The sequence below is a fragment of the Elgaria multicarinata genome, chromosome 22 (assembly GCF_023053635.1).
Source record: "Elgaria multicarinata webbii isolate HBS135686 ecotype San Diego chromosome 22, rElgMul1.1.pri, whole genome shotgun sequence".
Taxonomy (NCBI): domain Eukaryota; kingdom Metazoa; phylum Chordata; class Lepidosauria; order Squamata; family Anguidae; genus Elgaria; species Elgaria multicarinata.
Genome location: NC_086192.1, coordinates 1,847,438 through 1,862,758, shown reverse-complemented (window position 1 = coordinate 1,862,758; position 15,321 = coordinate 1,847,438). Strand labels below are relative to the sequence as shown.

Genomic DNA, 15,321 nt, shown 5'->3' with positions numbered 1-15,321 from the left:
CTGAACTAGTCCCGTATACTAGGCTCCTCCTGTGAGATGAGCTAAACAATTCAGGGACACTCCAACTCTGAGCTATTTAGCATGATGTCCAACCCAGAACTCTGGCTTGTTTCTTCCCTGACAAACAAAGTTCAATTCTGGCTTCTCAGGAAAAAAGCAAGCCAACGATCAGGGTTCGGATGTCCTGCTAAACAAACCAGGGATGCTTCGTTTACTCACTCCCACTGGAAGGAAGAGGCAAGAGAGAGTGATCAAGTTGCAGGGATTAGCTGTTCACAGCAAGAAAGGGTTTAGAAAACCCTGGGTTGCCACTGCTTGCAAACTGGGCCATTGGACATTTAACACATCTGGCTGGAGAGACTGGTAGAGCCGTAGGAAGAGCAGGTTGGCAGCAAATGTTTGCTCAGTTTGAAGGGCCAAAAGCAGAAAGGCAGGTCAAGGCCTTGAAGAAATAAAATTCATTTGTTCACATTATGTACTGGAAGAAGAAAGACGATGGCCATGCTGACTACCAAGAAAATACTTCTGAGGCAAAAGCCATGGACAAATGTTTTTAAATACAGTGCCAAGACATGCACAATACTGAGGCTGCAGGATTCAGTTTAATTAATACACAAAATCCAAACGAGCTTTTTAAACATGTGAGAATTTAAAAAATGTCACTCTGCCTGCCATGTGCTAGTACAACAGAAATATCTGGCTGGCTGTGGTCGTTATGAAACCAAGGCTGGTCGGAAACCCACAAGCAGATATAAAATTGCAGATCCTACAACTTCAGAGCTTTAGGATTCCCCCACCTCCAATTTGCTTCTTCATAATCGCTCTTTTAAAAAGGAAACAGTTTAACTCTTCACACAACCTAACTAAGGTCAGTCAGGATCCTTGAGAATGCCTGCTATGTATTTTGGATGCCCTTTAACCTTGCAGTTGTTACGTACATACAAGCACACAGTATTGACGTACAACAGAATAGCATTATTACTATATTGTCAATCGTTTTTCTAATAAACCCTGTTATCTGTTTTAGCACTGTTTTTCCTCTAATGAGCCTGTATCACAGGAAAAAAATAATTGGGGTGATTTGGCATTGTGCAGATGAGCCTGGGTAGAACCTCCAGGAGTCCACACATTCCTCCCCACTTTCCTGGTTTGAGGCAGCCCACAGTTTTCAGTTTTGCCGAAACTGGCAACTATGTGTTGCCTTAAACCAGGAGAGAATAAGCCTAAAAATAAGATGTAACACAGCAAACCATGCATCTGAATCACCCCCAAGATGTTTTAGTCTTATATTTCCTACAAAAAGGTTACAACTTCCAAAATGACAGCTCAAACAATGCTTGGATCATTCTAAAATATAAAACAAGGGAAGATAAATTAATACAACTTTGCATCACTTTATCTAACATTTGAATTGTAAGCAAGACATGACATATATAAGTCACTGCAAACTCAATCTAGACATTATGAAGTTTGCAAAACATCTTATCTGCTACATGCAAAATATTAATTTTAGTTGTACAGACTTACAGAACAAAGAAACGGCTAACCTTTGTGCTTATACGCAATAGTTATTTTTTAATGAAAGCAGTGTACATAAACCCATAATCCAAAATGATTATTTCCTTGCACAGACTGTTACAGGACAAGGGGACACCTGAGGTCTAAATGTGACAGAATGAAACTGAGATCAGAAACAGAATATCTGCAAGCAACACAGAGGAACACCAGCAAGAACTAATACAGTGTTGCAAAGAATTAAACCTGGAAGGTCAAAGCTAGCCAGCTACAGTTGCCCTTGGACACAAGAACAGGGGGAAAGTGAGTACATTTATGCAGTTTATACTGTAGTGAAAACAGTTACACCCCGGTTGTAAGATACGAAAAGAAACTCACATCCAGACTGCACCCTATTTTCTCATTGTGGGGATACAAGATTCATATAAGAATGTGCTACGCACACTAGTGCTCTAGAACAGCCTCATTTGTACATTACAGCCTAAATAAAAGGAAGAAATAGTTTTCTTCCTGCCTATTTGCTTTGAAATAATTCTTACTAGCCACAGATGACCAGGTAAATGCACTGCTATCCACGAGTTCTGGGCTGCTGCAAATATTTCACCCAAAACATAAATGCATACAGCCAGAAGAAAAGGCGGTACGCATCCTATAAACAGCATTAATACCAATGAGTAAGATGCACACCCACAGGCAACATTTCAGAATTTAGTCAAGACTAAAAGGCACCGTTCGCTCAATTTAAGAGACACTATTTAATTGCCAACCCCTAAAAATAACACATAAATCAAAGATGATCTGTCATGATAAATGGAACATAAAGACTTAATACCTTCCTCTTGGCTACAGAAATAACCACATGAAGATCTAAAGATTAGTCATGGTATTTATCAATATATTCAAGCATATTACACACAAGATATTAATAAATAAAATAAGACAAAGTGATTTTAAATTTCACTCAGTTCCTTGTACCACACCCCTCATGGAGATGTCAATGTACTTCTATGTACTGTACCCACAGAGGGTATTTTCAGCCAGTCTTCCAAGGAGCCCTGAATAAGATACTCACACAACAGGGTATCATACATGCAAAAACATAGAGGTCCAGACACCCGAGATCCCAAAGGAGACTTTGAAAATGATATTTTGCTGTCAGCCACTCAACACAAGGTCTTTTTAAAATAGGTCACTGTCATCAATTAGCAATATGGGCATAGTGTAAAAGTGGGTTTTGCACAAAAACACGCCTCCACACATCACTCTGAAAGAAGCAGGTGTCCAACACACAAGAGCAGGCTAGATAATAGGTGTCACATTTATTTTCTCTTTTAAAAGTCATCAGGTCAACAAAACCATATGAGTGTAAAGAAAGTGCAACAGCTTTTGCTGAGCCCCTCCCCAAGATCAGGCCAAATCAAAGAGAACCAAAGGATGCCTCCTATGGCCTCACAGGTCTCTGGGGAAATGGGTGTCAGGCTGGCCCTCTGATTGACACGGAGAGGAAAGTGAGTACCCTTTCCAAGGGAAGCACGATCATGACTCCTGCTGTTCCCCCCATCCTTCAAGTGTACAACACACACACACACACACACACACACTTCCCAGAGTTGTGTTTTGTGTAAAAAGTCTGGACTTCTGCAGCACTACAAAGCAAAGGGGAGGGAAGCATGGGGAAATATTTCTGAGGGGGCACTTTTGTCTGCAACAATAAGAACAGGCCTCTGACAGCATACAAACACAGCTAGCCACTGCCAGCTTCCAACGAAAAGCACTGCTGCTTCTAGGGGAGGAGCTCTCCACCCTCCAGAGGGGAAGAACTTTCCTGTCCAGGCCATCCTCTCTGCATTCTCCTTCTTGCAGCCATTCCCAGGAAAACAGACAGCAAGCTAAAGGGAGCCACTCATCTCTCCCATAACTAGGGGAAGCCGCTGAACTTCCACACCACAAGGAAAGATCTCTGTGACCCATAACAGAAGGGGGAGAAACTTGTAAATCCCTGCACAGGCTCCCAATAGCCAGGGACCCTCACTCCCTCTGCCCATACAAACCCATCCTAGGAATTACAGACATACATGTCTCTCTTAAAACGTTTACCCACCACAACAGCTCTGACACAGGTTCTCTTCTAGGTTCTCAAGATATGGGATGGTGCCCACATATCTATAATATGACACAAATATTTTTTAAAAAATCAACCCCAAGAACAGCAACCCTCACCCCTAAGCACAGCCCTAGCTATTAACCCACCCTTTTCCAGAGGAAAGGAATAAGCTTCCCTCACCACCACCACCCAATTCATTGGATATTAACCATTCCTCTCCTGTTGTCCTGACACGTTCTCTCCCCCGTTGGCCCTGCCACTTCCATCCCTGCAGAAAACATGCTTCTGAGCAACTAACGGTACTGATCCCACGAAATTCATAAAGGGTATCAGCAATCTAGGTAGCTTCCTCTCATCTGGAACTGCCCTTACACTTACACACACAAAACACCTCCAGGCCAGTGGGGGTGGGAGGGGGGCAGAAGGAAGGCTCATATCTCTCTCTTTGCTATTTCATTCTGCTGTTTTGTGAGCTGACGTGAGCAATTTTTAAAAAAATGGAACGGTGAGATACAAAAAACATTTCAAATAAAAAACCCCAATGCAGACCCCCACCATAGATCACTGTCCACACTTCCTCCCTGCAAACATCATGTTAATGGCTAACAAACATCCTGACCTCCTCCCTCTTCCCCCTCCGCACATCCTGATTGTTTTCCCCCCTCGGAGGAGAAAGTCACCCCCTAATGCTCTGCAGACACCCCCTCAAAAAGAGAAGCCACGCCCCCATGTTAGTTCAGAGAGAGAGAGAGAGAGCCCCCTGTAGAGATCCTGCCCCTACCCACTAGGTACCCTGATTCTGCCCCCTTCCTTGCCTCCGAATAAATACAACACACCTCTGTGTTATTTTAAAGACAACTCCCCCCCAAGAGGTACCACCCTTCCCCTTACATATTACTGATTTTCCCCATCCTTACCCTTCCTGCTCCCTCCCACACACGAAAACACATCCAGAAGCCACGCCCCCAAGTTATTTTTGATAGGGGGAGAAGAGAGAGAATTCCCCTAGGAGGGACAACACCCCTCCCCATTATATCTCCTGATTTTTTTGGAGGGGGGAGTACCCGCATACACAACAAAGATGTCACATCCCTCTTTTTAAAGGGGTGGGGGTCTCCCGTGCTCCTTTTTGAAAGGGGTGGGCTTCTTTGAGAGGAGGGTCTCCAGGGCTCTTTGAGGGGGGGGGTGTCTCCAGGGCTCTTGGAAGGAGGGGTCTTCTTTATTTTCAGAGAAGGGTCTGCAGGGCTCTTTGAAGAGGGGGGTCTCCAGGGCTCCTTCTTGCACGGAGGGAGGGCATTGAACCCCCTCACAGTCCCGCCCCAAAACGTATGATACCACCGCCCGCCCGCCCACCCCCGCCACTCACCCTCCGGGCCCTCCCCAGGGCAGCCGCCGCCGCCGCCGCCTTCGGGGTGGGTCCACCAGGCCGCCGCCGCCGCCGCCTCCCCGTAGCCGCTCCACTCCGGCCTGCGCCCACCCGCCTGCTCCAGTGCGGGCAGGGCCGACGGAGGCGAGTGGGAGGCGGGCGGTCCGGAGGCCGCTGGCGCGGGCGGGGTCGCGCCGCCCTCCGCTTCCCTCAGCAGCGGAGGCGATACGGTGACGGCCCGCCGCCCTCCTCCTCCGCCGCCCTCCTTCTTCCTGGCTTCTCCTCAGCCGCCGCTCCGGGCCCGGCCTACTCTGCCCGCCTCAGCCGCCGCCGCCGCCCGCCCTTCCTCCTCTGCCTCAGCCGCAAATCTCGCCGCCGCTTCTCGCGAGAACCCTGCGCGCGATCGAGCTCCGCCGCTGCCTCCGCGGACGCGATGAGTGACAGGAACGGGGCGAGCGCGCATGCGCTGGGGCGCGAGGCGGCAACCGCCGTTGTTGTTGTTGTTGGTTGCCCCCCCCCTTTCCTCCCCAACCTGATTTTTCCCCCTTTCCTTCCTCTTCTTTTTTTCCCCCTTCTCTGCGCACGCGCCGTGGGAAAGGAAGCCGTCATCGTGATGGGCAGGGGGGCACGCATGCGCGTTCTGTGAGGGTGGATTCCCAAGGAGAGAGAGAGAAGCGTTTTACCTGAGGAGGGAGTGGGGCGTACCAAACTAGGGGGAGGGAAAGTGGAATGTACCAATGAGAACAGGTTATACGACTGGAATAGTTAGAAAGGGAGAATGTACCAAGAAGGGAATTAGAAGGGGGGAGGGAGAAAAAAAGGCAGTGGAGTGTACCAAGGTCATATGGGGGAGGGAAGGAAAAGGTGTACTAAACAGGAAATTGGGGAGTGGGGGGGATATACCAAGAGAGGGGGTGGAAGCTATAAAAGGGAGGTGTATTCATGGCAGTGGGGGGATGGACTGTACCAAAAAAGGAGGTCGTGGAGGGAGGGGGAAATGGGAGTGTACCACTAAGACCGAATCATGTCCTTAACTATGAAGGGGATGTCTAGGCAAGTGCCTATTGGATTGGGGCCGGCCTGTGCCGACAGCGCCCAGCCCCCCAAATGACACAGGATGCATACAGCGGAGGTGCAGAACCTCATTTAGCCCGAGGGTCCAGCAAAGCTGTGGGGGGTGGGGCACATACCGGGGGTGGGCGTGGCTGAAGGCAAAAGGGGCAGGGCCAAAACACTGGCTTCGATTAGCTTCACGCTCTCCCTGCCATTCCAGTCCAACCTTTTAGGAAACCTCGGCTCCTCCATGTCTAACTTGGGCAGTTCAGCTCAAAAGGCAGGTCAGGCTGAGAGTCAATGACTGGCCCAAAGTCACCCAGTGGGCTTCCAGGGCAGAGTAGGGGACTTGAACCCGGATCTCCTGACTCCCAGACAGCTCTAACCACTACACCACACTGGTTCTTGTTATACCTTTAGGAGCAATCAATCTCTAAATCAGAAATGGGGAACATGCAAGTCTCCAGATCTTGTTGGACTACAACTCCCATTAGCCCCTATCTAGCAGTGCCAATGGTGATGGATGATGGGAATGGTAGTCCAATAACACCCCCCATCCCTGTCTTCTGCCCAGTGAGCAAACCCACTAGGAAGTCTCTCAAATTAAGTGTATTTAAAAGGGAATTAGACGAACTCTTTAGGATCCGAGCAGGTGTATATGGGAGGAGGCGATCCTTCAACGCACCCTGTCTCAGCTGAGTCCCTAGCGAGGGCTTAGGGCAGCAGATGAGAAAAACATGTTTGGGGGAGGGAGGAGGTTGGTGGGGGTGAAGGAGGCCACGCGGCTTTCTCTCCTGTCTGTCAACCTTTGTCTGCCTCGCTGCTGGCAAAACCACAAGAAATATAGGGATGTGTGCGCCATGGGGAAAAGGAATTCTCCCCCACCCCCATTGCTGTTTTCTGGGTTGCTCTGATAGGAATGGGGGTGACAGTAAGAAATGAAGTAATTCAGAAGAATGATATGATGACACCTCGGTTTCCATTCATTTCCTAGGTTGAGGCACTTCAAACTTTGGATAAAGTTCCAACGAACTACAGTTGCCTGTATTCTCCCCACCCCCACCCCCGATACATATGCACAAACACACAAATGGCACTTCCACATGTACAAACACACAAATGGCACTTCCACATGCTCGCATGTCTCCCTTGCAATTGTTGTGTTTTTATTGTATTTTTATGCATTGCTTTGTTTGAATTGTTTCAGTAAGCTGCCTTGAGTGCCATTTTGGGGTAGAAAGGCAGACTACAAATAAAATAAAACATACCCAATTTATTTGGACCTGCTGACCAGTATAGAATAGCGTGTGACAACATAACCCTCAAAAGCATAAGACCTCCGCAGCACCAGATTTCCCAGGAGTTCCCACCCCCACCCCACCCCGATGTCACGCACCACCATGGAGAAAAACATCATTTCAAAATCAACAAACCTGTTCTTGAAGTTTCTTTTCCCAGCAGAAGGAAGGAAAAAGCCAGCAACACTGCTCTGGTGGGTTCCATCTCCACCAGGAACAGGCCTTGGGTAAAGTCAATGGCTCTCAATTGTCCAATTCCAGACCAAATCACCCCAAAAGATTTGCATTACAACAGGAAACAATTTATTGTTGCTGGGAAAATCCACCCCCACCAGCTGCTGTGCAGCTCAGAGGTGGCAGGGACCTCTGAAGAGGTGATCTCAGCATCCCTGAAAATAATATATATATTAGCAAGGCCAGACTAAGACATGCTGAAGCCCTAAACCATGTCAAAATTCAGAGTTCCTGCACCATAAAAAATAGAGAGAGAGAGAAATTGTATTACGTTATAGTAGAAAGGGGAATGAAAGAGCACCACCCAGCGTCAGGGGGGGGTTGTAGTTAAACAGTGTTAGATAGCCTTCCCTGAAGATGTGTATAAAAGCACTAATAAAGTAAGCTGATTTGAACTTCTTATCAACAAGCTCTATTTTGCGCTTATTGCCTCCAGTACTAAATGCTGTGTTGCCGCACTTTCTATCGAAAGCAACTCTGCTGTAAATCACACCGGATTTTAAGCCAACGTATTTAAGCCAAAGCGATTACATCTTAGTTGTCATGAATCTTAATTATCGTCAACATATTTAGAGGCTCCTCATAAAATGAGGCCCTAAGCCATGGCTTGTTCCTAAATACAGCATCATGGTGCGCTCCTGTGTGTATTACAAGCTTCCTGGAGCTCGGTTTCTTGACATCTAAGCCGTGCCACGGGACTTTCCAGCCAGGAGTTCGTAGGAGCCGGTGTATTATCCAGAAATAACAGTCCCCTCTTTGGTTTTTGATGAAGTGGTACAGGAGGCCTTTATTTTGGGCTGCCCCTGTCCAGGCCTGCCTGCCTGCCGGCATTCAACGTCTCACATGGGCAACAGCTCCGGTTCAAGATGGTGATTCAGGCCTCCCGCATCTGAAGAGTTTCTGTTCCTGCTGCTAGGAGCTTTTGCTGCAGCAAAATGAGTCATTGGCTGCTGCTTTTTCTTCCCGGCTGTTCTGACCTTACAGAGACTGCAGCTATCGCAATTGAGAGGAACCAGGAGCTGGAAGCAGAAATGGAGCCGTGCCCGTGCCTCTGATCATTTCCATCGATGATTTCCCTCCGCAGAAGCCATGCCTTCCTTCTCAACATTTGGGATCCTGGGTGCCTGTGCTTTGACATCATTCATATACACGCACAGTCGCACTAGTGAGGGGTTTGCGATGCAGGGAAAGAACTCCCGGCATTGCTTGGCGACGCCTGTGATCTCCCATTGAATTGGAACGCCCCACCCTTCCTGGCGTTCCATCACCCTCCAATGTGCCCACGGGGCACACTCTAGGGCGCTGCAGAAAGGATCCTAGCAATTGACGCAGCGCTGGGCGCTTTGCTAGCGATTGCTACCGTTAATTGCGCGCTCCGGTGGTTGAGGGCCGACAGGGTTAGAGCTCAAAGTGGGCCAACAGGAGATCAGGGGGAAGCATAGGCCCATTTGGGGCGGGGGATGCTGTGGTTTTCAGAAGTTCAAGGAAAATCTTGGAGGCAATCCACTCCCCACCCCCAAACCCCCCCACCCAGAACCCACATGGTGAGGATTGAAAAGAAATTGGGAGAAGCACTTCTGCAAGGAGGTGCGCTGTGGCATTTTGTTGCAGGTCCAGATTCACTGTCACGAATTCACACGCTAAGCCTGCAAAGCACAAAGGTGACATCTGAACTTCACCTCGCCCAAAGGGCTGTGCCTCCCAATTTAGTCTCCAGCCCGATGGCTCTCAGACAGAGAGCACGTGCAGTGTTGTGGGGACAGACCCGGGATCAAATCCCTACTCGGCCACATTTACTAGGCTGGCCCTTGGCCGGCTGCTTCTTCTCAGACTCACCTGTCTTGCAGGGCTGTTGGGAAGATAAAATGTGGATGGGGCGGAAACCTCTGTATGTGATCTCACACCCATTACAGGTAAGGTTGGATTATAAATTATAAAGCAGCCAACTGGAAAGAATCGGCCGGCTAGGAATTGTGCCGAACTAGGTGAAATCTTTAGATTATTTTTATGCACACACGTATGCTGCAGCTGCAGCCATGGGCTGGGCTCCCCAGTCTCTAGCTTCCGTTACCCCATTGGCTCCAGGCCGGCCTACCGCCGGCACGCCCGATGGCTCATTTCCTAGAGAACATGAAACTCAAGAGAGGAGACTGGATTGGGCTGTGGACAAAAGAGAGTAAGAAATAGCCGAGAAATGAGAGCAACCTCTGATTATTCAGGGATTCAAGTGAAGCAGCCTTCCCCAGAGTGCCTGACATCAACCTCCATTGCCCCCTGCTGTGAACCGGGGTGGCATTGTGGTTAGCGTGTTGGACCGGGACTCGGGAGATCCGGGTTCAAGCCTCCCACTCAGCTGTGAAGCTCAGTGGGTGGCTTTGGGTCAGTCGCTGACTCTCAGCCTGCCCTACCTCACAGGGCTGTTGTTGTGAGGGTGAAAGAGAGAGGAGGAGGACCATGTGAGCTGCCTTGGTTCCTTGCAGGGGCCGAGAGGCTGGAACCGGACTATAGTTTTTTAAAGGCGCTTTTCAAGTGACTGGAACTCCACTTGCAATGGTCCATGTTGATATAGACAGTTGCCCGGCTACACCACATCTAGACTACTGCAATTTCTTGTAGTGTGGGGCTGCCTTTGAAGACTGTTCAGGAAGATTAGCCTTCCCCAACCTGGTGCTTTTCTAGCTGTGCTGGACTGCAGTTCCCAGCATCCCCTGCCAGTGCAACACTTATCCTCACAACAACCCTGCGAGGTAGGTCAGGCTGAGAGTCAGTGACTGGCCCAAAGTCACCCAGTGGGCTTCCAGCACAGAGTGGGGGACTTGAAACCGGATCTCCTGACTCCCAGACCAATGCTCTAACCACTACACCACACTGGTTCTTGTGATACCTTTAGGAGCAATCAATCTCTAAATCAGAAATGGGAAATATGCAAGTCTCCAGATTGTGTTGGACTACAACTCCCATTAGCCCCTAGCCAGCAGTGCCAATGATGATGGATGATGGGAATGGTAGTCCAATAACACCCCCCATCCATGTCTTCTGCCCAGTAAGCAAACCCACTAGGATGTCTTTCAAATTAAGTGTATTTAAAAGGGGATTAGACGAACTCTTTAGGATCCGAGCAGGTGTACATGGGAGGAGGCAATCCTTCAGGTTACTGGAGTGGAACCTCCACCTTCAAGCATAGTCTACCTCTTAATGTAAATTTCCGCTGAAGAAGCGAGCTATTGCCTTCACTGTGAATTTGTGGGCTACCTGGGGTTTAGCCACTGTGGCAAACAAGACGTTGGCTAAGGTAGACCTCTAGAATGATCCAAACGGTCTAGTTCTTATGTCCCGGTTCCCTGGGTGCTCTGGATATTTGGATTCACATTATGGAATTATTAGGGGAAAGTTCTCTCTCTCTCTCTCTTTCCCACACTTCACTTCCATAAATAAATGTACTGACGCGGCAACAGGCCATCGGCAGCTTGCAAAATATTCCCCAATTGTGCATTTTGTTTTTTTCTTTCCCGTGGCTATCTTTTATGTGTTTTTTTAATTCAGTTTCAGAATTTGCAGCTGCAATCGCTGGTTTTGGATTGTGTGATTCTGCCCTCTTGAGGTCATGAAAGAGAACAGGGTGCCATTCTAAGCGAGCCTTTAATAAATCCCCCCCCCCAAACCCTGCTGTTTGTTTTATTTTGTGCCTTTTTCAATTTTTTTGCCACTTCCTCTCCCTTCCTTGCTAGCTGCCCTTGACCTCCCGTTGTCTTACCTGAAGCCTTTCCGCTCTGCTCTTTGTCTGGAAAGAGTCACTCGGGTGGATTCCTGCATTGAGCAGGGGGTTGGACTCGATGGCCTTATAGGCCCCTTCCAACTCTGCTATTCTATGATTCTAAGATTCTAAGGAAGATGGGAGGAGGAGGGAAAAGGAATACCAGGAAAAGTGAGCACTAGTTCTGGATGTTATAGGAGGCCCCTGTAACAACCAGATGTGATGGAAAGGGGCCAGTTCAAAAGAGAGGCCTCCAAAAAAACCCAGCCCTGATGGTTAGCTGCTACCTCCAGTATCCTGGGCAGTAAGCCTGTGTGCACCAGTTGCTGGGGAATGTGGGTGGGAGAGTGCTGTTGCACCGTGTCCTGCCTTGTTGGTCCCTGGCTGACAGCTGGTGGGCCACTGTGTGAACAGAGTGCTGGACTAGATGGACCCTTGGTCTGATCCAGCATCAGGGCTCTTCTTATGATCTTATATCCAGGGCCTGCGCTACCATTAGGCTAATTAGGCAGCCACCTAGGGTGCAGACCTCAGAGGGATGCAGTACTGCCCTTTAAGGGTCACAGTTTTATACAAATTAGCTGTTTTAAGAAAAAAACATAATGAAAGGAAAATGTAATAGTTCAGAAACTCTTCTTGAACAGCTGAATCAAAGTTGGCAATTTTTCTTGGGGGTTGGTGGTGCAAGTAGCTCGCATTGCCTAGGGCGCAAAATAGTCTGGCACCGGCCCTGCTTATATCAACCTATCACCACTATCAGCATGCCTTCACTATTAACCTTGCAGTAGTGCCATTTTTTATTGATTTATTTTAATCAGTCTTTTAAGATTGTTAAATCTTTTGCAACTAAGATTGTAGTGCCTGAATTTGCTTTCTTTTTCCCCCTCCTCCTCCTCCCTCCCAATCCCCTTTCCTTTTGTGTCATGTCTTTTAGATTGTAAGCCTGTGGGCAGGGACTGTCAAGAAATACTTTTGTAAGCCGCCGTGAGAGCCTTTTTTAGCTGAATGGCGGCATAAAAATCCTTAAATAAATAAATAAATAAGATGCAAGCCTATGCATGTTTAGACAGAAAAAAGTCCTACACGACTTTTTAAAATGTTTGGGTGTTGGGGTGTCTCTCTGTTGGGGAGTAAAGGTGCACCATGGCCTGCTTTGCTGGTCTCTCGCTGGCAACTGGTGGGCCACTGTCGGAACAGAGTGCTGGACTAGATGGACCTTGGTCTGATTTATTTATTTATTATTTATTTATTACATTTCTATACCACCCAATAGCCAGAGCTCTCTGGGCGGTCCACAAAAATTAAAAACATTCAAAGTATAAAACAACAGTATAAAACTATAATATAAAATACACTATAAAAGCTCAACCAGATAAAAACAGCAGCAATGCAAAATTACAAATTTAAAACACCAAGTTAAAATTTATTTATAGACAGTTAAAATACTGGTTGAATTAAAAGGTCTTCACCTGGCATCTAAAAGCATATAATGTAGGTGCCAAGCAAACCTCCTTAGGGAGCTCATTCCACAGCTGAGGTGCCACAGCAGAGAAGGCCCCGCTCCTGGTAGCCACCTGCCTCACTTCCTTTGGCAGGGGCTCACGGAGAAGGACCCCTGAGGATGACCTTAGGGTCCGGGCAGGTACATATAGGAGGAGGTGTTCCTTCAGATAACCTGGCCCCAAGCCGTTTAGGGCTTTAAATGTTAATACCAGCATTTTGAATCGGGCCCAGACCTGGACTGGCAGCCAATGAAGCTGGGAAGGGACTGGTGTAATGTGGTCTCCTCGGCCAGTCTTAGGGCTCCTTTTATGTTCTTAAAGGGAGAGAGACGTTCCAAGTGTCTGCATTTTATCAACTCACTAAAAAAAAGCAACTTCTGGATTGACTAATGATCAATTAAAAGGTTGATTGATTGACAATGGTTCTTAATCACCCTGCGCTATTGGTGAGGAAGGGCAGGATAGAAATCAAATAAATGAATAATAAAGATTAATCGAGCAACATGTTAGACATGTTAATAATAATTTTTTTAAAAAGCAGATGACAGGTACTATTTCGGAAAAGGCATTTTCTCTTGAGTCTCACCCAGCTGAAAATAAAGAATTTTCTATTTTCTTAAAAATGCTTTAGAAGTGCACACAAATGTAATGGATTAGCCCATTATGGATTGCATTAAATTTTACAAATTAAATCAACTGAGATGTCTTTAATGGGTTGAGTCCCCACTAAGCGGTTACCAGCCTGATGCACAGACATGTAGCGGCATCAAAACATTATAGTCAAATAGCGCCCTTCTCTGTGGTGGCACCCACCCTCCAGAGGACCCTCCCTCACACAGTTTGGGAGGCGGAAAACAGTATCTTTTAAACGCCTCCTGAAGATGTACCTTTTTACACAAGCTTTCCCTGGTCTTTAGCTGGTTTTATATTGCCTTTTAAACTTTTTAATGTTGTATTTTATGGTTTTTAATTGTGCACTGCCCAGGGAGCTTTGGCTGATGGGCAGTATAAAAATGTAATAAATAATAATAATAAATAATAATAAAAAAAATAGTGACATTTTAGTATGAAACACAGAGGGACAATTATATTCTGTAGCCAGTGAGTCATTCCCCAGTCTCTATTGAGTCCATGTTTCACAGTGTCAAACATGCCCACGTATTTCTCCATCCTTACAGTTCTCATATTCTGTTTTTGTGACAGTCCCTTTGGTTACTGTTTTTAGAAGGCTACAGGGTTGGGGGTCAGGGGGCTTGGGACATGATTTAGGTGAAATTTGGTGCATGGGATGGAGAAGAATGAGAGGGCAGGGCTTTGTGATGTCATTAAGCCCCTCCCCCTGATCTTTCCCACCAATATTTGATCACTGCTTCCTTCCTTCCTCACTTCTTTAATTTTGAAAGTCCATTTTACATCCTGTCTTTCCTTCGTGGAGTTTTGGGGGTGGCAGAGGTATCCCCTCTTCCTCCTCCCTTGTATTTTATCTTCACAGTAACCCTGTGAGGTAGATCAGGCTGGAAGCTGGTGACTGGCTATGGCTCTATCCGTATGGCTCAATCTTCTCCAACTCACAACTGCAAAATATTGTTGGACTACAACGCTCATGCTTCCTGGGGTTGATGGAAGTTGTTGTCCCACACATCTGGAGGGGACCAAGCTGGGAAAGGCTGATCTAGTTAGCCTTTTCTTCCCAGATCTTTCTTTCTGTCCTTCTTTCCTTCCTTCTCTATGTTTCTGCCTCCTCTTCATTTATTTTATTCATTATCGTATTTATATCCACCTTTTGGAATCCAAGGCAGCTCACCTGGTCCTCTTCCTCCTCTTGGTTTTATCCTCCCAACAACCCTGTGAGGTAGGTCAGGCTGAGAGTCAGTGGCTGGGTTCAGATAACACGCTAACCAATGGTGGCTTAAGTAGTCAACCGTCAGTTGAGTGGTCAACGGTTGGTTATTGCGCTGTCTGTCGGGCAAAAACCACACCACGGTTGACTATTTCCCCAAAATAACCAACCAAGATAACCAACGCTCTACAGAGTTGACTATCTGCACAACTGTTGGTTAGCGTGTTGTCTGTCAGGCTCAGTGGATTATTTTGCAGGGTTGAGTGGACTGTTTTGGCTGGCCACAGAGTTCCTGGGCAAGAGTGGCCAAAACCGCACTGGCTGCTGTGGGTACAGCAAGCACAACTCGCAGAGGCTGCTGGGATAGCACCAGGAGCACTGAGGGAGGGAGGGGAGAGGGGCAGGGTCTTTGTCAGTCAAATGCTGGGTTGACTATTAGTCCACTCAACACCAGCCCCAACTATTCCACAGTTGTGTAGGAACATGTTGTATGGGGAAATACCCACAAAATAACCAACTGTGAGTTGACTATTAACCCACAATTGACTGAAGTGTTGCCTGAACACAGCCAGTGACTGGCCCAGTCACCCAGAGTTTCACAGCCAAGTGGGGATTAGAACCCAGATCTCCCATGTCCCAGTCCAACACTAACCAC

General features: G+C 47.4%; 1 protein-coding gene across 1 annotated transcript in view; it reads right to left on the bottom strand.

Moving 5' to 3' along the window:
- Positions 1–5,051, bottom strand: part of TAOK1 (TAO kinase 1) — a 51,196-nt gene extending 46,145 nt beyond the window's left edge. Inside the window, exon 1 of the mRNA XM_063146556.1 lies at positions 4,986–5,051. The gene's annotated coding sequence lies outside the window, so the exon portion shown is untranslated. The remainder of the gene's footprint in view (positions 1–4,985) is intronic.
- Between the last annotated feature and the right edge of the window lie 10,270 nt (positions 5,052–15,321).